We start from the raw sequence: 22,694 nt of genomic DNA, 5'->3' as shown, positions 1-22,694 counted from the left end.
CTGCTCAAGGACCTATCATCCACAGGCCTGGAAAGTGGACGCACTCTCTTTCAATTAGACAACATTGACAGTCTATGCCTTCCCGCCTCTACCTCTACTGGCCAAAGTTCTATTAAAAACCAGAGCAGAGAGGCCACAAGTGATTCTCATTGCTCCAGACTGGCCACGACAGCACTGGTATCCTCTCCTAAAGAGCCTGTCACACTCACCACCATGGATCCTTCCTCAAGTTCCTCTTCTGTTGAACCAGCACAACTACAATACCCTTCACAGCCAGCTCAGAACTCTAAATCTAGCTGCATGGAGAATTCCTTAATTTACCAACAAACTCTCCTCTCCAAGGAGGTACAGGATGTCATCTTGGAGGCCAGGAGACCCTCTACTAGAAAAACCTACTCCGCCAAATGGAAACAATTTTGTTCCTGGAATCAAGCAAAGGGTCAGAATCCTTGGGTAATAAATATACCTCAGATTTTACAATACCTAACTGAGATGTTAAACAGTGGCCTCTCCTTCTCTTCCATCAAGATCCACACTTCAGCCATTTCAGCACAATACAATACGGATCCTCCTTTATTCTCACATCCTCTATTAAGGCAGTTCCTCAGAGGGGCAAAAAATATAAAACCCCCACGGAAACCACCAACTCCAGCTTGGGACCTCAACTTCGTATTGGAGAAGCTGACACTGCCTCCTTTTGAGCCGGCTTCTTCAGCAGAGCTACAATACTTGTCATGGAAAACAGCCTTCCTTCTGGCTATTACCTCAGCATGCAGGGTTTCGGAGCTACAGGCCCTCATGGCTGTGCAACCATTCATCATTTTCCATCAGGACAGGGTTTCCTTACAAACCAACCCTACCTTCATGCCAAAGGTAGTATCCAGTGTGGCTTTGAATCAGTCTATTCATTTACCTACCTTTTATCCAAATCCACAGAACAAAGGAGAGAGGCTACTACATTCCTTGGACATTCACAGGCAACTTCGTTATTACTTGGACAGAACAAAGTCATTCAGAAAATCTGAGCAGCTCTTTGTGTCCTATGCTACAGGTGCTCAAGGAAAGGCTATTTCCAAACAGACTATTTCAAAATGGATAGCCCACTGCATACGCTTTTGTTATTCATTTCATGGAAAATCAGTGCCTGTATGCATCAGATCCCACTCCACCAGGGCTACAGCTACCTCAGCAGCTTTCCTCGGGGGGGGTCCCTACCAAGGACATTTTGGAAGCAGCTACTTGGGAGTTCAGTGAACACTTTCTCCAAGCACTACCACCTTCCACTATACTCAAAATCTAGAGCGGGCTTTGCCACAGCAGTCCTGCAGGGCATTCTAGCCCCTCCTAATTCTGCTTAGTACCAGCCACACTTACTTAGCTTTGGGATTCTACCCAAGTGTGATGACTGCAGCTGTATGCACGATGAACATAGTACAGTTTTGTACCTACCATAAATGTAGATGTTCGAGTGCGCATACAGCTGCAGTCCAGGTTACCCTCCCTCCATCCCCTCTTAGGACAGGGCTTATGACAAACACCTGTAACATACAACCTGTTTGGGGTATTCCTTTATGGTGTATTTGCTTGCAACTACTGTTTTGATTTATCTACTTGTGTATGTTTGCATGACATCATGTTTTGCCTTCCTTTCTGGGGGCACCTGACATCTGAGGCTAGAAAAACTGAAGAAAATGGCGTTGGCTGCCTCTTTTATACCCCTGCCGCACTGACGTCAGGGAGAAAGCGACGACAACCGACACCGGACCTAGACTTTGGAATTCGGCCGACCGAGGACCCGCCTGACGGCAGGATAACCCAAGTGTGATGACTGCAGCTGTATGCGCACTCGAACATCTACATTTATGGTAGGTACAAAACTGTACTTTATGAGCTTCCGGCCAAAGAAGATTTTGTAGGGGAGAGCAGTGGTGGGAACGGTATGGGAGATTTGCAGCAAATTTAGCTACTTTATTGTAGGTAGATTCAAGTTTAGCCATGAGACTGGTTTGTAAGTTAGTGAGAATAGGTGCAGTGTAGAACTGAGTAGGTAGTAGAAAAGCTTGGGCCAGAGATTGTTTTGTGTTCTTTGTAAGGTATCTTTTATTCCTATATAGTAGGCTTAGTATTTGGTGTGTTTTTTGATGGCTTGTAGAATGTAGATATCAAACTTAAGTTGATCATCAATAACCATACCAAGGAGTTTGGTATTAGTTTCTGCTGAGATGATAGTGTTATTCAGAGAAGAGACTGAGAAGGAGGTTTTGTAGTCTTGTAGGTTTTCAGGAAGGAACAGAAGTAGTTTTTTTTTGTGGGGGGGTTAAGTAGGAGTTTGTTGCTAGTTAGCCATTTTTCAACAGACAGAAGCGAGTCTTGGGTAAGGGATAAAACGTAGAGGAGATTATCAGAACAGGATATGATAGTGGAATCATCAGCATACTGGATAAGAGAGGAGTAGGGGCAGGAAGTGTGAAGATTATTTGTAAAAATGTTAAAGTGGAGGGGCCCTAATATTGAACCTTGGGGTACACTAGTATGAACAGGAAGGAAGGGAGAGGTGGCTTATAGCCACCTGACAGATTGGAGTCTATTAGAGAGGTAACTAGTGAACCAGAGTATAGTAGATTGGGAGAGGTTAAGGTCTTTAAGTTTAGATATAAGCAGATTGTGGGATATGGTGTCAAAAGCTTTGGATAAATCAAAGAAGAGACTACAGACTAATTTGTTTTCATCACAGGCTTTGGCAATGGTCTGAGTGAAAGTTATAAGAGTGGTGGTGGTGCTATGATGGGGACAAAAACCATGCTGTGTTGGTGTTAGAAGATTATTCTGCATGAGGTGTTCAAGGATTTGTTTGTGAATACATTTTTCCATAATATTGGAGAGGGGAGATAGGATTGCAATGGTGTGATAGTTGGAGGGGTCTGTAGAGTTTCCTCTTTTATGGAGAGGAATGACATAGAATTTTTTCCATAGTTTGGGCACAGTGTTTTTGATGGTAGATCTATTGATAAGTATGGAGATGGGGTAGGCAATGGAATCGGAGGCAATTTTGAGAAATTACAGGGGTTAAGTTGTCAGCAGAAGGGGAGCATGGCTTAAGTTTAGAGAGGAGAGATCTAATAAATGCAGTGGAGGTGGGTTTTAGTGAGAAAGGGGAGGTAGGTGAAGTTGGGAGAGTATCATTTGAAGGTGGGTTTGAAGAAATATTTGTGGTAAGATTTTTAATAGAATCAATGAAGAAAGTTTAGAAGAGTAGCGGTATTGAGGTCAGTGTTGTTAGGACAGGGACTAGGTGTGGAAGTCTTGCCTGGATGGAAAATTTTGTTAATGTTGTTTCACAACAGTCTGGGGTTAGTGTGTGACTTATTTAGTGGTTTCTGATAATATTGTTCTTTGTCCTTGTCAATGTGCTTTTTGGTACGATTCCTCAGTTCTCTATAATTTTGTGGATGGGTTGGGAGATTTGTTCTTTTCCATAGCCTCCATGTTGAACATTCCTTGAAGATGCATTTCTGACTTTTATGTTGCAAGATAACTTCATATTTCAAGACCTAGTGTAAAATACACAGCAACCCGGACATGATTGTTTTGTGTGTGTCTAATTTTGTATGATTGCATGTCAAAGAACTAGTTCTGTATAATTGCAGGTCAAAAATCATTTCTGTAAATTGCATGTCATTGAATACTGTCATTTAGTATATGGACTATTTCTCAAAGAGGGAGGATGTAGATCAGAGCATGTGTATGTACTTTTAAGAAGCAATTCTAGATGTAAACACGTGCATATAAATAGTAAGCACGTGCAGGCAGCAGTGCCATTTTGAGAGAACAGCCAGAGTGTTAACATGTATGAGTGTGGTAGTCAGTCTTTTTATAAGTTTATTTAAGTTTAAGTTACAAAGCCTCATTCCTGATGTGTTTATGTATAATAAAGCTGCTTGAACTGAACCCATGAAAGTTTGTTTGTTTTATCCTGACCAGACAAGTGACACCAGGGTCATCAAATGTACTGGCAGCAAACTGAGCAGACCAGTCCTCCTGCCTTATGAGTTCATCCTCATTCAGACAATGACAACTCAGATTTTCAGCTGCTGGGGCCAGTCTTGCTGCAATCTTTCCACATCCTACCTGAACAACAAGTGCAGCAGTTATTTTGCCTTGATCCCTCCACAGGGACAAGCACCAAAGGATGCTTTAGTCCACAGTCAGTCCCCAGATCTCCTCTATGTCTTTACCCCGATACTATTAATAACCAAATTAACTTAGAAAACCAGAAGGTTTTAAGACCACAGTGATCCTCATTGCTTCATTATGGCCCTGGCAAGTTTGGCTCCCCTTTCAGTGTTCTAATCTAGTGCATATATCTTTGATGTTAGATCACTATCCAGATCTTCTAAGTTATCCATTTGGACTTCCTCTACCAGACCCAAACACCCTGAAAGTAACCTCATGGTTTCTCCAGTTTTAACAATAGCCAGAGATTCCAGGCTATCTTCTTCAGTGGTCCACATTATTTCAGCTGCAGCTGCTCAGAAACAGTACACAAAAAAGATCATGGACAATAATTCATATATAGTTGAAGGAATTTATTTGGGAGGGGAAGAAGGAAAGAGTTAAATAAGATAAGTTGATCCTCCCCACAGAACAAGGTGGTTTACGATTACCTGATTTGAATGGATTCAAAATCACACAACCAGGAACTGTAAAGCACAAACCATAACTAAAGAAAGACCAATTCCAGTAGAACACTCGAGTAGTGCTGAGAGTTAACCACACCAATGTGTAGTATAAAATGTAGTTTATTGAGCACACTTTCATCTTTAAAAACAAGACTTCATCAGAAAAAACCCGATGAAGTCTTGTTTTTAAAGACAAAACCACATTGGTGTGGTTAACTCTCAGCACTACTTGAGTGTTCTACTGGAACTGGTCTTTCTTTAGTTATGATTTGAATGGATACTTTACAGCCCTGCATTTAAGGCTCATATACATAACACGAGCAAAATGTTATAAAACAAAGTGGAAAAAGATGATGATGAAACAAGGGGAAGTCTGAGAAATAAGGACGAGAGTAAGATTTTGGATACAGACCCTTAAGAAAAATAATCATTTAGAATATTATATTCATAAAGTAAGAACAAGTATTTTTAAGAACTAAGCCAACACAGGACTAGAGGAAGGAGTTTTTGCCAAATGGGGATGACTACAAGTATAAAAAATAAGCAAGATGGGCTGGAATTAACTGGTGAAAACTGGGAAATAAATCATAGTACTGGGGCAAATAACTAGAGAGGGGTAGGTAACAGAGTGGAATAAGGTCAAGCAGAAATTTGAACTGCAGTTTAGAAATTGCCTTCCCTATCTGGGATTGATATCAGTGTATAGACAAGAAAAAGATATAGGGGAGTGCCGAGTGGAAAAAACAGCAATGGAAGATTTTGTCAAATCTAGAACAGAAGCTGCTGTTAAAAATGGATAATTGATTATGGCATATAAAATATTGTATGACAATTGTAATTATCAATCAGAGGAAGTTAGAAATAATTAGGATGAGAAACTGTAAAGGTAATTTACAAAGGGCCAGTGGGAGGATATCTGTATGGCTGCCATGTATGCAACAGAGTCTAGAAGGTTTGCGATTTTTGCTTGGAAGTGTTTGTGTAGATATTTTTATACCACAAGCAGACTTCTGAACATTTTCCTCAGATAGATAGCAAATACTGGAGGTGTGATGGGAAAGACATAGGTAACAAGGAACATGTTTTCTGAGAGTGTAACAAGCAGGCAGATTTTAAAAATTATGTTCAGGCTGTGCTGTCTGAAATGTTAGGGAGTAAATGCTGTAACTAAAAAAAAATGATTCTTTTGAGCTAGGAGGATCTGAATTACCTAGACATTTTTAAGACCTTACTAACTTTAATGCAGAATCTGAATTACCTAGACATTAGTAAGAACTTACTAAGTTTAATGCTATTGATTGCCAAAAAAAAAAGCAATTACTAGAAACTTTAATGGAAGTACTGAATATTGTAGAGGAGATAAAAGAACTGGAGGCTGGCTCTTTAAAAAAGGGAAGAAGCAAATTATATAGAAATAAATGGCATTTATGTGAACAGTACATGTAGACTAACATTCACGAGAAGGAGGAGGAGTGACACGTCAAGCAGAGCACCTCTTTGGCCCTCTTCAAAAGGAACCTTGATGATTTAATGGGAGAAAAGAATCCCCGGGGATCACGTCAGTTGCCCTGCTAAACAAGGGTCCAGGGAAGTAAATAGTGTGGGAAGAAATAGCCAGGGAATTGTTATGGCTAGGCTTGTTTAGGCCCTAGGGCTGATAGCCTAGTACTAGCCTATGAACCTATGAGGTTTATGTTAATGCAGGAATTGAGCAATTTATGTACCGCTGGAGTGAATGCTAATTTTTAAAATGAAAGAAAACACATACACATGCATTCTGGGCCTTCAGTGAAAACGGGCTGTGTCCCAGTCTTTCCCAGTAAGCAAAATTTAAATAAATAAATAAAATAACATATATACACTGTATGAAAATGAAAAATGTTAACATGGTCTGTTTTCTTTTCTACTAATTTATGTGCGCCTCTATCTTAAGTGATAAAATTCTCTGGCTTTGGTAAAAAAAAAAAACTTTTTCTCAGCCTGGGATTTCAGGTAAATACAGAAAAATTTCCTCTCATTTCATCTCATGTCTCACCTCAACCCACTTTCAAACTCTGTCTACAACCTTCTAATGTAATGCATAGAACATGCTGACAAACATTTGTTGTATGGTAGTATTTTATTATATTGTATAGTTGCTTTTTATTATTTGTATAATTTCTGTGCTGTTATACTGTGTACGTGTCTGCTTTTTTTATCATCAGTATAATTTCTGTGCTATAATACTGTGTACTTGTTTGTATGTGGAGCTTTTCTCCCCATGCCTCTGCTGAAAATGGGCAACAAACCCAGCCGGACTTCTCCAGTAAACAAATGTTAAATAAAAAAAATCTCACAGGGTAGGGATTCTGGGATGTCTTATGGATGGGTCTATATGACAGCATCGAACAGCAGAAGCATCTAGCTGGGAAGCTCGAACTGGCATAATATCGAATACCATGAGTCAGTGAGATTTGGCCCTTTCTCCACAGTAGTGTGATTGTGATGCCAGTGTATATGATTAACAGGGGGTAGATGCCTTTGTTAGTTTTGTGTTTGACAGTACACCAGTTAGGTTTACCGGCTCAATGTTTTGAGTTTTGATGTTTCCCTTGTTTAAGTTATGACATAAATCCCTCCTGATTAGCAGGGGTTGATGCTTTTGTTATTTTTTTGTTTTTGATATAATGCCTGTTCAGTTTTACTGTCTCAATGTTATATGGTTCAGTGTTTCCCTTGTTTGAGCTGTAACATAGATCTCTCCTGGATACCTCCCTCTTGTTGACTTTTCTCCCTCAGGACAAAGTGGAAGTGTTACAAGTAACAATTTCTGACATTGTCCAACTAGATTCTAGCATCTGCCAGGCAATATCTCAGGATTCCAGGTTTCATTGTTTCATGATTCCTCTGGCCGGATTTCATGAAGAAAATTCAATGGTTCGTTCAATCAGATTGGCCCCAACAGCAACACCTATTTTTTTTCAAATCACAGTGCTGTTTTTTTTTTTTTTTTAATGGAAGTTATTCTGGTGGATACATCAATTGTCTGTTAACCCAGATTTCCCTTTTCCCAATGTAGCCCCTCCCCCACTCTGTCTGTAACCACACATCTCAGACTTTGCTTAGGAACTGTATGCTGTATCTAAGGGCAGTTCGGATTCTGTGGAACAAACAGGACAAATTAAAGCACATAATGTCAAATAAATGATGTCTCTCATAAATGCTGTCACAGCTCTGAGCTATTTTTGGACTTCTGGCCCTCTGCTGTTAATCACAGGCAACCAGGTCGTACCCCTTTGCAGACTAAGGATGGTAACCTGGGAACTAGCAACTAAACACAATCCAAACCTCAGGCCACATACGTTTCATCAGAGCAGAATGCTGTAGCAGAGAGGCTGAGTAGGACCAGGACAGACCCCCTCCCCTTGTGAATGGAACTTGGACATAGGGGTCTTCCAGCAATTCATCTAGCTGTGGGGAGCATCTCAAGTAGATCTGTTTATCTCCATTCACAATAGACAGTTGAAGAAAGTGCACTCCAGGACTCCTTCCACAAAGGTCTGGATGATAGTTGCCTTCTCATTCCCATGAAAGAGGATGTTCCTGTAAGCTTTTTTACTTTTGCTATGACAACCAGGCTTCTTCTAAAGACTCAGAAGGAATCTCCATGGATGATACTAGTAAGTCCCTTTTGGCCCAGGCAGCAGTCTTTTTTTTTCTTCTTCTAAAATTGGCCAAGGGCAATTACCAAAAGCTTTCTCATATTACAGGGAGGGGTTCGGGTAATCTACCCAAGTAGCTTAGGCAGCTACAACAGTGATCTAATAATGAACATAGTACAGTTCTTTAAGTAAACTTACCATAGCAGAAGATATTCAAATAGATCATTGTTGCAGTAAGAGCACCCTCCCATATGGCTGTTTTTTATTTTTTCCCCTTTTCCTAACACATAACCAACAAACTGTGGTCTAGCCTCCCTTACTCTGAGGCAAGAAAGTTGTGAAGGTTTGGTGCCTTAACCACTGATTTTATACCACTCTTCTTGAGCTGTACAGTGGTTAGGGTGCATGGAAGGTGCCCTAATGTTCTTGAAGCTGGTCGGTTGTCATGTACTTGACAGGATATAACTTATATAACTTAGGCTACTGTAACGTTGATGTATTTGAGGATCTACTGTTACGGTGAGTTTACTTACACAACTGTACTTTCTGATTTGATTGCAAGTCAAAGTCCAGATATATGGGCACTGTATTGGAGGGCATCCTCCTTAACCCAGACATGAAGGCCATTGAGGGTGGTGAGTTGCTGTTGCCATGAACACAAGAACTGAGTTCAGTGCTGTATATCTAGGGGAATGGTAACCCATAATTTGATCTATGTCAGAAGGCCTTTACTGGGATGTACACATCTGAGAAACCCCTGACTATGCATGTTACTGCCCTTTTCTCAAAATTTTTTCACTGCACTTAGTAAGTGATATGGAATGAATATGTTTTGGTTCTGTAGTCGTTGCAGCAGCAAGTAGATGCATCTGCTTTCTTGGGAAACCAGAGTGTGATGTGGTTGCATTTTTAAAGTGATCAGTATAAAAATATGCCATAGTGGGGACTACGTCAGTGAGTTTAGTGCAGCTTTTACAGAGAACCATGGATGAATGAATTAGATACCTGTTTCGAAAACATTCCTTAACATGCAGTTTTATTTTTATCCGTGCATGATAGTCTGTGATGTTTATTTTAGACTTTTATGTAAAGTAAATGTGTGTGTGTGTGTGTGTGTGTGTGTGTGTGTGTGTGTGTGTGAAGTCTATTTGTGTATACATATGTATTTGTGTCTCTCTGGAGGATCATTTGATGAATCCAGAAACAGACAAAAATTACAGTGCTCAAGGCTGTTGGTTGATGAATAAACTATGTAAATGCACGTTGTGCAAATATATACTTACATTTAGGTATGGAATATAATTCAGTGTGAAAGAAATTATGGTATGTGACTTGGATTTCTTGTCTGAAGCTTTTTAAGAATCTTTCTGTATAAAGGTAATTTACTGACCTAGTTTGACATTTTAACAGTAATAAGATAAACTTTTGCTTTACTCCTATCTACAAAAAATCTGAGGGTAGTGATTAGGGTGAAGATTAAGTCACTGTCAGATCAGTAGTGGAAAGTTAAACATGAAACAGTGCACCTGTTTCTTTTCTCATTTTTTTGCATTGGATTAATATGTAATGCTGTGTAGTCATAGTGACATATGCTACCTCTAGGTATGCAAAGAAGTACCACTGGCTAAGCAGAGCATATAAATGTATTATCTGTATAATTATGGAAATGAACATATGCATTATAGGACTTTGTTGTGTGCTGAGTTGAAAGGCTTTTTTTTTCTTTATTCTTCTTGTTACACCTAGTTCCTGATGTACCTTTTAACAGACTGTGTTTATATTTTATGTGAGCAAGGCAGCCTTAAGTATACATAGTCAGTTGTAATATTTGCCTGTAAGGGAACACAGCATTTTGAGCCTGCTTCTGTGTTATGTATTTTGGAGAGAGGCTGGTTTAGTGTCTAAAGAATATTCACAAGAGTCAAATTACTTTTGCAGAAAAGAAAACCATAATGAAGACATCTGGTTTACATAGACATACATTCAGTTTGTAGTCAAAGCTTTGTTTCCCCCAGGTAGTTTATTAAATATAAAAGGGTGATCCATAATGTGACTAAAACTGTTGTACTGTAATTGTATGAGGTTTGGTCTTTTAGTGTTTCGTAATTTTCAGCGTGGTCTTACACACTACAGAAATATCTGTGAAACTTAGTTCCTAGTAGTGAAACAGAAGTTAAAATTATAGTGCACTTTAAATGAATATTGCTTGTCCATCTCTGCTCATCACTCTTACACACTGTACAGAAATAATTGTGAAACTTAGATCCTAGTAGTGAAACAGAAGCTACATTTATAGTGCACATTAAATGAATATTGCTTGTCCATCTCTGCACATGAGTGTGTAATCTAGGAAACGATTCTGTGGTTTCTAATTTGCCTATCCTGTTACAGGCCAGTTCAGATCTCTCACTTCCGGCTCCATCACTGCTTTCACCACATTCAAAGTTAAGGCTGCCGAGTACACTGGGTGCTCAATTAATTTCACAGCAGTCTTGGACCTCTCCAAGTGGTGAGTCTTTTTCGTCCTTTGATAATAGTTTCAGGTCTTAGAGAAGGTTGTTTCATTTGGTTGTTGACTTATTTGTTGCAATAATCATGTTGTGATTATCAGTACTTTCATCTGTGTGACTGTCCCATGACACCCACTAAATGTGCTGTAAGAGAAATTACAGCATGAACCCTTTATTTAAACTTTTTCTTTGGAAGAAGTGACAGTCTTTTGGTTTCAGTGATCTAACTTTTCATCAGACTTCTGTTCAAAATGACATATCATTATGTGAAATAATACCTGATGAAGTATCTCTGCTTCATTTAGAAAGAGCTATTAAACTGTACCATTACCTTGTTTGATTAACAGAACTATCCTGTCTTATTATAATAAATAAAAAGAGTAATTAAAATCACAAATACTATTTAACGTGACAATAGGCTGCATAACATGTAATCAATGAGTAACAATGTCACAGTAAAACTTGAAATACCCAGCATTTCACGTCTTCTTTACAGTTTAACTATTATGTTTAACATTTCAGAATTGCTATTAGATCATCAAAATTGCCGAATTCAGAGGTAAATTTTTCATTTAGCCTCTTAAGTAAACACTGAATTCCAATATATAGCTGAAAATGAAAAAAATACCTTAGGTAGACTACTGTTGCTCTGCATACATTATGTACTTTTAACACCTTTAATACTAATCATTTTCTGCAAGTACAAGCCCTTATTGCTGACTATTAGCCAGACATTTACCTATTTTCAGTGAGGAATTCAGGGTTACACTTCAATGAGTTATCAAGATATATTCATAGCAGCAGATGCATCTTGAATTTAAAGGTGTTTTGTTCAGTTTTTTTATGTTTCTTTTTCCCCATAGCAGGTAGCAGTATGGAAAAACCCAATTTTGTAAAGAAATGCATATATTTTGGTCTAATCTTAAAATGACTCACTACATTTATGTTTTTGAAAGGTCTAATATTTTGAAAACGGTAGTTTTTGAATTTATGATATGGTTGTTTTGAATCGGATTTGACCCTACCTTCTGAGAGTCATATCTGCCTTGGTATGAGGTTTTTGTTCTGCAAGTTATAGGCTAGGGCATTTAAATAGCCATTTATACATTTATAATCCCATGTGCTTATAATTTAAAAGTAAAAGAAGTTGCTTCATCTTCAATGTGACTGTTTGCCATTTTCTACATACCAGAACCGTGCTTGGTGCTGTAGTATTTAGAATGACAGAAAATATCCTTTTTTTCAGCAATGAATATAATTCTTACTTGTGATATTATACCAGTACAATGCAAATATGTTTGTAGTATTTATTTTGTCAAAAAGAACACATAATATGCATATCTTTAGTTTTGAAAAGAATGACATAAAACTGAGCAGCCTAATTCCTATGTAGGTGCATTGAGGTCCATGCCAGTATAGAACTGTATTTCAGAAACAAATCTTTTTCTAGCATAGTTCTGAAAAGCATATGTCTTGATAATCAGCTATATACTGCACTACAGTTTTGCTTTATAGATCACATGAACGTATATTACATTAAATTTCTTGCCTTGAGCAAGAGTTATTTCCAACTTTTTCATAAACTAAATATTATGCAGCTTTGCAGATTGCTATATTGTAATGCTTGTAGAGACCTGCATTCACTGCATATATTTTGAATTTATAATATCTCAAACAGTGTTTGACATTTTTAGTCACATTATTAGAAAATTGGATATACCGCACAGTTAGATTTTAATTTGAGATGTAAGGACTTAGAACCAGTTCTGTTCTGAAGTTGTGTGGACCATTTTTCTCTTGTCAGCTTCTGGGAGTTTTGGGATGGCATGTTCGCAATGACAGAAAGCATCTCTTTTTTGAAAGAATGTGTATCAGTTTTATTTCTGATGTTGGGTCGGCTCGTTGCTGTAATGGTCCAGACATACACAGACATGCATTGCATTTTTACTATGGATAAAAATGTATGGCTATTCTTTATACAAACCAGAAAAGATGGAGCTTTGCTCTTTGTCACATTGTTAAAGCCTGTGTAGCCCTACATTTGTTGTCTGTGCGTGTGTGTCTGATATATATATATATATATATATATATATATATATATATGTGTGTGTGTGTGTCTATAGATATATATATATATATATATATATATATATATATATATATATGTAGACACACATATCACTTTTAAAATATAGAAAGCTTAAAAATTTGAGTGCTTTTGTTCGTTCATGTTAAAAGTCGAACTTTATCAGAAATTTAACAGTTACGAATTATATAAACACCTTTGGATGGTTAAGATTCCTTTTCCCATCCTACTTGTTCCATTTTAGAATGCTGTTTACATTTAAATTACCATTTAAACTAGGGGGCATGTCTGCTTGCAGTTTAATTTTCCATCTTAGTTCTTTAACTTCGAGCTGGGGGTTGCAATCTCCCCACAAACTGGATTTTTTTTCTAATACAATAAAGTGAATTCCTTGCACTGAGGGCTACCCAAATTGTGCCTAGCTAATGCATTTTTAAGGTCACCCTTTCTTAATGCCTGACAGTGTTCCTTAATGCGATCACTCAACTTCCTGATGGTTTTCCCTATGTAGAATGCATCACATTGAACACAGAATGCAAGATAAACTAAACTGGTGGTGTTACAGTCATAAGCTTCTTGAAAGGATATTTTGAACCTGGGGATCTCAAAGTAAAAGATGTACTTATGGTTACATATTTGCAGCATACAAATTTGTAAATTTAATGTAATTTAAATTTAATTTTTAAAATTAAAAATGTATTGCTGTGGCAGATGCATATGCTGCAAATACGTAAGTTTATATAATTTGTAACTGTTAAATTTCTGATGAAGTTCGACTTTTAACACGAATTGAACGAAAGCGCCCACATTTTTAAACTTTGTATGTTTTGAAAGTGACGATTAAAGTTTTCTCCTTTAATTTCTGGCTGTGGTTTACGTTCTTCCAAGTCCGAAAAAGGTATCCGTGTTAATATATATGCATGTGTGTGTGTGTGTGTGTGTGTGTGTGTGTGTGTATATATATATATATATATATATATATATATATATATATGTGTGCGTGTGTGTGTGTATATATATATATATATATGTATATATATATATATATATATATATATATATATATATATATATATATGGTTCCCCTTCATATGACTGAATTAACGTAAGCCTGAAAACAAAAGCCTGAAAACCCAAAAAATACATATACTGACTTTAAACAACAGAAACCATATTAATTTCCACTAAGTATAAACAGAGGGGGAAAGCCCCCCCCCCCACACACACACACACCCTGCTACTTAAATATATCAACTCCCACTTCATTACAATAAGTGCAATCTCTGAGTTGGCATATTTAAGTAGCAGGGGGTGTGGGGGGTACAGGGGGACTTGCCCCCCCTGCTTATACTTAGTGGAAATTAATATGGCTTCTGTTGTTTAAAGTCAGTATATGTATTTTTTGTGTTTTCAGGCTTTTGGCTTTTCAGGCTTTTGACTTTTATGGCTTTTGTTTTCAGGCCTTTGTAGTTTCAGTCATATGAAGGAGAATCATATATACACACACACACACACACACACACATATATATATATATATATATATATATATATATATATACACACACACACACACACACACACATACATACGTATAGTGGATAGGATATAAAAAACTTTACACACTGCTGTTAAAATGCCAAGTTTTTGTGATATAAAAAATGATACCACAATAAATCTTTTCAAAACTTTTCCCACCTTTAATGTGACCTATAGCCTGTACAATTCAATTGAAAAACAAACAAATCTGTTAGCAGAAAAAATATAAAAAAATAAAAAAAACATGCAATACACTGGTTGCCTAAGTGTGCACACCCTTAAACTAATACTTTGTTGTGTGTGCACACCCTTAAACTAATAATTTGTTGAAGCACCTTTTGATTTAATTACAGCATTCAGTCTTCTTGGCTACACACCTGCCATCAATTAAAGAGACTCTGATTAACCCCAAATAAAGTTCAGCTGTCCTAGTAGGATTTCCTGACATTTACTCAGTTGTCTGCTACAGCAAAAGCCATGGTTCGCATAGAGCTTACAAAGCATTGAATGGATTTCATTGTTGAAAGGTATCAGTCAGAAGAAGTGTACAAAAGAATTTCCACAGCATTGGATATACCATGGGGCACAGTGAAGACAGTCATCAAAAAATGGTGAAAATGTGGGACAGCAGTGATGTTGCAAAGAACTGGACGTCCCTCCAAAATTGATGAAAAGACAAGATGAAATCTGGTTAGGGAGGCTGCCAAGAGACCTACAGCAACACTGAAGGAGCTGCAGGAATTTCTGGCAAGTACTGGTTGTGTACTACATCTGGCAACAATCTCCCGTATTCTCCATATGTCTGGACTGTGTTGTAGGGTTGCAAGACGGAAGCCTTTACTTACACAGAAAACATCCAGGCCCAGCTAAAATTTGCAAAACAATACATCAAGTCTCCCAAACACATGTGGGAAAATATGTTATGGTCTGATGAGACCAAGGTTGAACTTTATGGCCACAATTCCAAAAGGTATGTTTGGGGCACAAACAACACTTCACATCACCAAAAGAACACCCTCCCCATGGTTAGACATGGTGGTGGCAGTATAATGCTTTCGGGTTGCTTTTCTTCAGCTGGAACTGGGGCTTTAGTCAAGGTGAAGGGAATTATGAACAGTTCCAAATACCAGTCACTTTTGACCCAAAACCTTGAGACGTCTGCTAGAAAGCTGAAGATGAAGAGGAATTTCACCTTTCAACATGACAATGACTGCAAGCATACATCCAAATAAAAAGAATGGCTTCACCAGAAGAAAATTAAAGTGTTGGAATAACCCAGCCAGAACACAGACCTAAAGCCAATAGAATATCTGTGGGATGACCTGAAGTGGGCTGTGCGCAAGAGATGCCGTCACAATCTGACAGATTTGGAGTGTTTTTGTAAGGAAGAGTGGGGGAATATTGCCAAGTCAAGATGTGCCATGCTGATAGACTCCTACCTAAGAAGATTGAATGCTGTTATTAAATCAAAAGGTGCTTAAACAAATTATTAGTTTAAGGGTGTGCACACACAACAAAGTATTAGTTTAAGGGTGTGCACACTTATGCAACCAGCGTATTGTACTTTTTTGTTTTTTTTTATATTTTTTCCCCTAACAGATTTGTTTGTTTTTCATTTGAATTGTACAGGTTATACGTCACATTAAAGGTGGGAAAAGTTGTGAAATGATTTATTGTGGTCTCATTTTTTTATATCACAAAAACTGTTTATATTTACTGTATATACGTGTGTGCGTGTGTGTGTGTGTGTACATATATATATATATATATATATATATATATATATATGTGTGTGTGTGTGTGTGTGTGTGTGTGTGTGTATATGTGTATGTGTATATGTATATACAGTGGATATAAAAGTGTACACACCCCTGTTAAAATGCCAGGTTTTTGTGATATAAAAAATGAGACCACAAATCATTTCAAAACTTTTCCCACCTTTAATGTGAACCTATGACCTATACAATTTATTTGAAAAACAAATCTGTTAGGGGAAAAATATAAAAAATAAAAAAAAAAACGTACAATAGGCTGGTTGCATAAGTGTGCACACCCTTAAACTAATACTTTGTTGGAGGACCTTTTGATTTAATTACAGCATTCAGCCTTCTTGGGTAGGAGTCTATCAGCATGGCACATCTTGACTTGGCAGTCATTTTCGTGTTGAACGGTGAAATTCCTCTTCATCTTCAGCTTTCTATCAGATGCCTGAAGGTTTTTTTGCCAAAAGTGACTGGTATTTGGAACTGTTCATAATTCCCTCCACCTTGATTAAAGCCCCAGTTCCAGCTGAAGAAAAGCAACCCCAAAGCATGATTCTGTCACCACCATGCTTCACCATGGGCATGGTGTCCTTTTGGTGACTTGATGTATTGTTTTGTGAGCTCTCTGTGAACCGTGGATGTTCTTCGTGTTTCACTGTTGCAGTCATTACATTTGGGTAATCTGCTGGCAGGTTGCCCTCCATCGGCCTGAATTCCAAAGTCTTGGGTCCTGCATCGGTTGCTGTCTCCTCTTCCATGACGTCAGGTCGTCAGGGGTATAAAATATGCAGCCGACGCCCTTTTCTGTAGTCTTTCTTGCCGCACGGTGCCCGAAGCAGAAGCATTTCGCAAGTGCCGGTCGGCAAACTACTGAAATATTCAAGTTTGAGCTTCAGAACCAAAGCTAAGTACCCCATTGGGGAAACTTTTTGTTGCTTTTTACCGATGTCAGAAAAAGTTAATAATTGTATTACTTGTGGGAGGCAAATACCTCATAAGGATTTCCATTTATACTGTATTCCTTGCCTAGGCCCTGATCACAACGTGCATGGCTGTCGGTTTTGTGCTAGATTTAACCAACGCATTATTAAGCGTCGGTATATTTTTGCATTAAAGTTATTTTGGAAACAGATTTAACTACCCAGAAATGTCATCGGATAGCAATCTGACTACCGGAGTACATAAAAAAATGCCAAGAAAAGGACAGAGAAAGGCAGTCGAGATCCAAAACCGACGAAGCTTTTCCTAAGCCAGTCACTGGTTCGCCGGTACTCAGTGAGGCGCTTTCGCAGCCCCTGATACCCGCTACCTTCGAGTCGCAGGCCTCTACCGACACCCATGTGGAGTCCGGCATGCCGCAAGATACTCAAGGTATTGGACCAACGGATGTATCTCCCTCGGATGGGTCCGGAACCGCTGAGCAGGCACCAGCTTCTGAGGGTGTATTCAGACCTCAACATTTGTATATCAAACCGACGTCAGCTGCAAAACCAAAGAAAAAAGCAACTTCTAAAACTAAAAAAAATGACGCATGAACCACTTGCACAGGCCACTATGCCTAAAAAACAGATGATCAAAATGGCTGAAGACCTTATTACCTTAATCAGGGGTACCCATCCCCCTCCTGATAAGAGATCTAGGCAAGACACTGATTATGAATCTTCAGATCAGGTTTCTATTTCTTCTGATTCCTCTTTGATCAGGAATTATCTACATCTCCCTATGAGGATTCTGATGCTGAGGAGTCTATTCCATCTGCATCTCCTCCTGAGGATTATTCATTTGGAGAAACCTTGCATACTTTGAAGGGAGCATTTTCACTGGGAGAGTCAAGACTTCTCAGAATCAAAAAAGAGACTCAGGGATTTCCTTCTTCTCCCTCAGCACAGGCCTTTAGCCATTCCCCGTGTTTTAGACATTGTGGATGATATGTTTTCAGAGTCAAGCTTTACCCCTGACTCCTTACCTCTGGCTCCCAGTAAGCCTGACAGATATTACAGGATCCCTGACTCACATAAATTTTTGTTTATTAACCCTGCTGCTGATCCTGAAACTATTTCACAGAGTCCAAAGGGAGTTAAGGCCTCAACAGCAAAGAATCCTACCCCCCCTTGACAGAGATTCAAGGGCACTGGACATATGGGGAAAAAAGGTTTATACATCTGCAACCCTGGCAATCAGGGCCTTAAACTGTTAATTTCATATGCTTAAGTACCAGCAACATGTTATGGGATTGCTGAACCAGAAAATGATGTTGATTTCAGAATGTGCAGAAAATAAAGAATTACAGGAATTATTGCGTACAGCTGAACAAGTTGGAAAGCATACTTTGCAATGTGATTTTGATTCCTTAGAGGCCCCCTGTAAGGCCGCAGTTACTGGATCTTTGATTAGGAGGCATGACTGGTTAAAAGAACAAAATTTGCCTGAACATGTTAAAGCTAAATTGCTAGATGCACCTTTACAGCATGATTCTCTGTTTGGTATTAAGGTAGAAGAGGTTTTAAAGAAAATGGTAGACATAGCTAAGTCTATGCAAACTGTTAAAGACTTCTTACAAGTGCAGCCACCAAGATTCAGTAGACACTGGCCTACAAAAAAATCGGTCCTTTCCTGTGTCAGACAGAGCTCAAAGGGGCAAATCCAGACGCCCTAAGGGTTCCAGATACCAGACACAAGATTCATACAGGTCAAAGGAATGGGGCGCTTCCACCTCCAAATCTGGAGGAGATAAAGCACAAACCTACAGAAAGCAATCCCAATGACTTCCCTCTGCCTACACCAAGCACTTATCTTTTGGCAGCACCCATAGGGGGAAAATTAGCACTTTTTTCTCAAAATTGGCAGTTAATAACCCAGGACAAGTGGGTACTAAACATCTTATCACAGGGATACAGATTCCATTTCCACACTCTGCCATTGGCAAATAGTTGGCCAGATCTGCCAAAAAATCAATGGGCAGAGGCACAGAAACAGGTTACATCCCTCATGGATATGGGGGCCATTCAGACAGTACCAGAACAGGAAAAAGGACAAAGTTTTTACTCAAGACTGTTCTTGGTACCCAGAAAGGACAAGGCCTGGTGACCAGTACTGGATTTATCAATTTTGAACACGTACCTGGGCATTCCAAAATTCAAAATGCTGACTTTGCAGCAGCTTCTGCCCATGCTGGGCAAGAATGTTTGGCTGGTGACTTTATACCTAAAAGAGGCATACCTGCATGTCCCAATAAGACAATCGTGCAGAAGATACCTCAGATTCAAGGCTGGCTTAATGCATTACCAATTCTCTGCACTGCCCTTTGGCTTATCTACTGCGCCCAGGGTCTTTACAAAGTGTCTGGCACCAGTAATTGCATTTTGCAGACAAAGAAGTATACAAATATATCCTTACTTGGATGACTGTTTCATTCAAGCAGAGAACAAGGACACTCTTCTTCGACACCTGTCATTTGTGAAAAGGCTTCTAACATGCCTAGGGTACACAAGAAACAGAAAGAAATCACAACTGGTACCCTCTCAAATGATAACATTACTGGGTGCAAGCTTGAATACAATTGCCCAGATGGCTTACCTTATGCCAGACAAGCAAAGGAAACTGACTGCTTACTTCAATCTGATGGCAACAAAAACCCAGTCTTCTGCAAGACAAATTCTGCAGGCTCTGGGCTTCATGGCATCCTGCATCCTACTGATTCCATAAGCAAGGCTGCATATGAAGAAACTTCAATGGTACCTAAAAAGTTTATGGAGTCAACATTCTCACAGTCTGGAAACAATGACTCCTGTCATTCCCTGCCTGCAACAGGATTTTCTGTGGTGGGCAAAGGCATGTCACCAAAACATGGGATGGTCATTCATTCTATCCCCTGCCAGCCAAACCATAACAACAGATGCATCAGATTATGCCCAGGGGGCCCACATGGCAGGAAGATGCATTCAGGGCATATGGTCACCAAAACAAATGCATCTACATGTCACAGCTTTGACCTACCAAATACATCTTCAAGCTCAATTCCTGCCAGGAAAACAAAACACTCTGGCAGACGATTTAAGCAGAAACCTTATGGATCCTCACGAGTGGAAACTAAATCCACAAGTCTTTAGCATGATAGCAGAGAAATGGGGGAGCCCAGACATAGATCTATTTGCCTCTCCTCAAAATTATCAATTGAAAAGATTCTGCACAAGGACTTATCACAGAACTTATCATGGAAAGTGGATGCCCTATCCTTCAGTTGGATAAACCTATCAGTTTACGCCTTTCCTCCTCTGCCTCTTCTCTCCAAGGTCCTCCTAAAAGTCAGACAAGAGAAACCAAAGATGATACTAATTGCCCCGGACTGGCCCCGCCAATACTAGTACCCAGTCCTAAGGAACTTGTTTCAGTACTCAGCTTGGACCTTGCCTCAAAGACCACAACTACTGTCCCAGCAAAACAATCAGATCCTGCACAATCAACTACAGACTCTGAACCTGGCAGCATAGCTGATCATGTAGTCGTACAAACAACGCCTCTCAGTAAAGCTGTGATGGATGTCATTTTGGAAGCCAGAAGGCCTAGTACTAGAAAATCTTATGCTGACAAATGGAAGAGATTCTGTGCTTGGAATCAAGCGCAATGAACTGATACAGCAGAACCAAATATTCTTCAGATTTTGCAATACTTAACTGAGATGCTTGGCAAAGGCCTATCTTTCTCATCAATTAAAATCCATGCCTCTGCCATTTCGGCTCATTACAATTCACAGCCACCAATCTTTTCTCATCCTTTACTAAAGCAGTATCTTAGAGGAGCCAAAAATTTAAGGCCTCCTAGAAGATCACCATTGCCTGCATGGGACCTCAAGTATGTGTTGGAAAAGCTCACCCTGCCTCCATTTGAACCAGCTGCTACTGCTGATATAAAGTTCTTATCATGGAAAACAGCTCTGCTAGTAGCAATTACTTCAGCAAGAAGAGTTTCAGAGCTACAGGCCCTCATGGCTGTAGAGCCTTTTATCATATTTTACCCAGACAGGGTATCTCTGAGGACAAATCCTACTTTTATGCCTAAGGTGGTTTCCAGTGTGGCCCTTAACCAAGCAATTCATCTGCCAACTTTTTATCCAACTCCGCAGAACAAGGGGGAGAGAATTCTGCATTCCTTGGACGTACACAGACAGTTAAGATTCTACTTAAGCAGGACTAAAGCTCGAAGAAAAACTGAGCATTTACTAGTGACATATGCTGCAGGATCAGAAGGCAAGGCTATTTAAAAGCAGACAATTTCAAAGTGGATAAGGCACTGCATTTGTTTCTGCTACTTACACCATGGTAAACCTGTGCCCAAGGGCATTAGGTCTCATTCCACCAGAGCTGCAGCTACTTCATCAGCCGTTCTAAGGGGAGTACCAACTAAAGACATTCTAGGGGCTGCTACTTGGAGTTCTGTTCACACCTTTACAAAGCATTATCATTTGCCTCTCTACTCTAAATCCAGGGCAGGCTTTGCCACTACAGTTCTGCAGGGCCTTATAGCCACTCCTAATGTTGTTTAGCTCTAGCCTCCCAACCATAGCTTTGGGATTCTTCCCAAATGTAATGACTGCAACAGTGAAACACGAAGAACATAGTACAGTTGTGTACACTTACCATAAATGTAGATGTTCGAGTGTATTCACTGTTGCAGTCCAGGTTACCCTCCCGCCATCCCTCTGTCATTCTGGAGTTTATCTTTCCTTCTCTGTCTTCTACAACCTGTGTGGTGTATTTGCTTGTAGATGAAGGTAAAGTTTATATTGATGCATGCATATATATATATATATATATATATATATATTGCTACCTTTTTGGGGGCACCTGACATCGGGGGCAAGAAAAACTAAAGAAAATGGCATCGGCTGCATGTTTTATACCCCCTGACGACCTGACGTCATGGAAGAGGAGACAGCAACTGACACAGGACCCAAGACTTTGGAATTCAGGTCGACTGAGGGCAACCTGCCAGCAGATTACCCAAATGTAATGACTGCAACAGTGAATACACTGGAACATCTACATTTATGGTAAGTGTACACAACTGTACTTTTTTGCTGTAGCAGGCAACTGAGTAAATGTCAGGAAAATCCTACTAGGACATCTGAACTTTATTTGAGGTTAATCAGAGTCTGTTTAATTGATGGCAGGTGTGTTCCCAAGAAGACTGAATGTTGTAATTAAATCAAAAGGTGCTTCTACAAAGTATTAGTTTAAGGGTGTGCACACTTATGCAACCAGCTTATTGTATGTTTTTTATTTTTTATATTTTTTCCCTAACAGATTTGTTTGTTTTTCAATTGAATTGTACAGGTTTTAGGTCACATTAAAGGTGGGAAAAATTTTGAAATGATTTACTGTGTCTCATTTTTTTATATCAGAAAAACCTGGCATTTTAACAACAGGGGTGTGTACACTTTTTTATGTCCGCTGTATATAGGTGTGTGTGTGTGTATGT

At 39.1% G+C, this 22,694-nt stretch overlaps 1 protein-coding gene across 1 annotated transcript in view; it reads left to right on the top strand.

The window, feature by feature from the left end:
- Positions 1-10,717: 10,717 nt before the first annotated feature.
- LOC122806092 (jouberin-like) overlaps positions 10,718-22,694 on the top strand; it is an 806,047-nt gene continuing 794,070 nt past the window's right edge. The window contains exon 1 of the mRNA XM_044076334.1: positions 10,718-10,829. The gene's annotated coding sequence lies outside the window, so the exon portion shown is untranslated. The remainder of the gene's footprint in view (positions 10,830-22,694) is intronic.

The sequence above is a fragment of the Protopterus annectens genome, chromosome 1.part1, assembly GCF_019279795.1.
Source record: "Protopterus annectens isolate FY-2018-M chromosome 1.part1, PAN1.0, whole genome shotgun sequence".
Taxonomy (NCBI): domain Eukaryota; kingdom Metazoa; phylum Chordata; order Ceratodontiformes; family Protopteridae; genus Protopterus; species Protopterus annectens.
The sequence above is the reverse complement of the archived record's forward strand: the minus strand, read 5'-3'. Positions and strand labels throughout refer to the sequence as shown.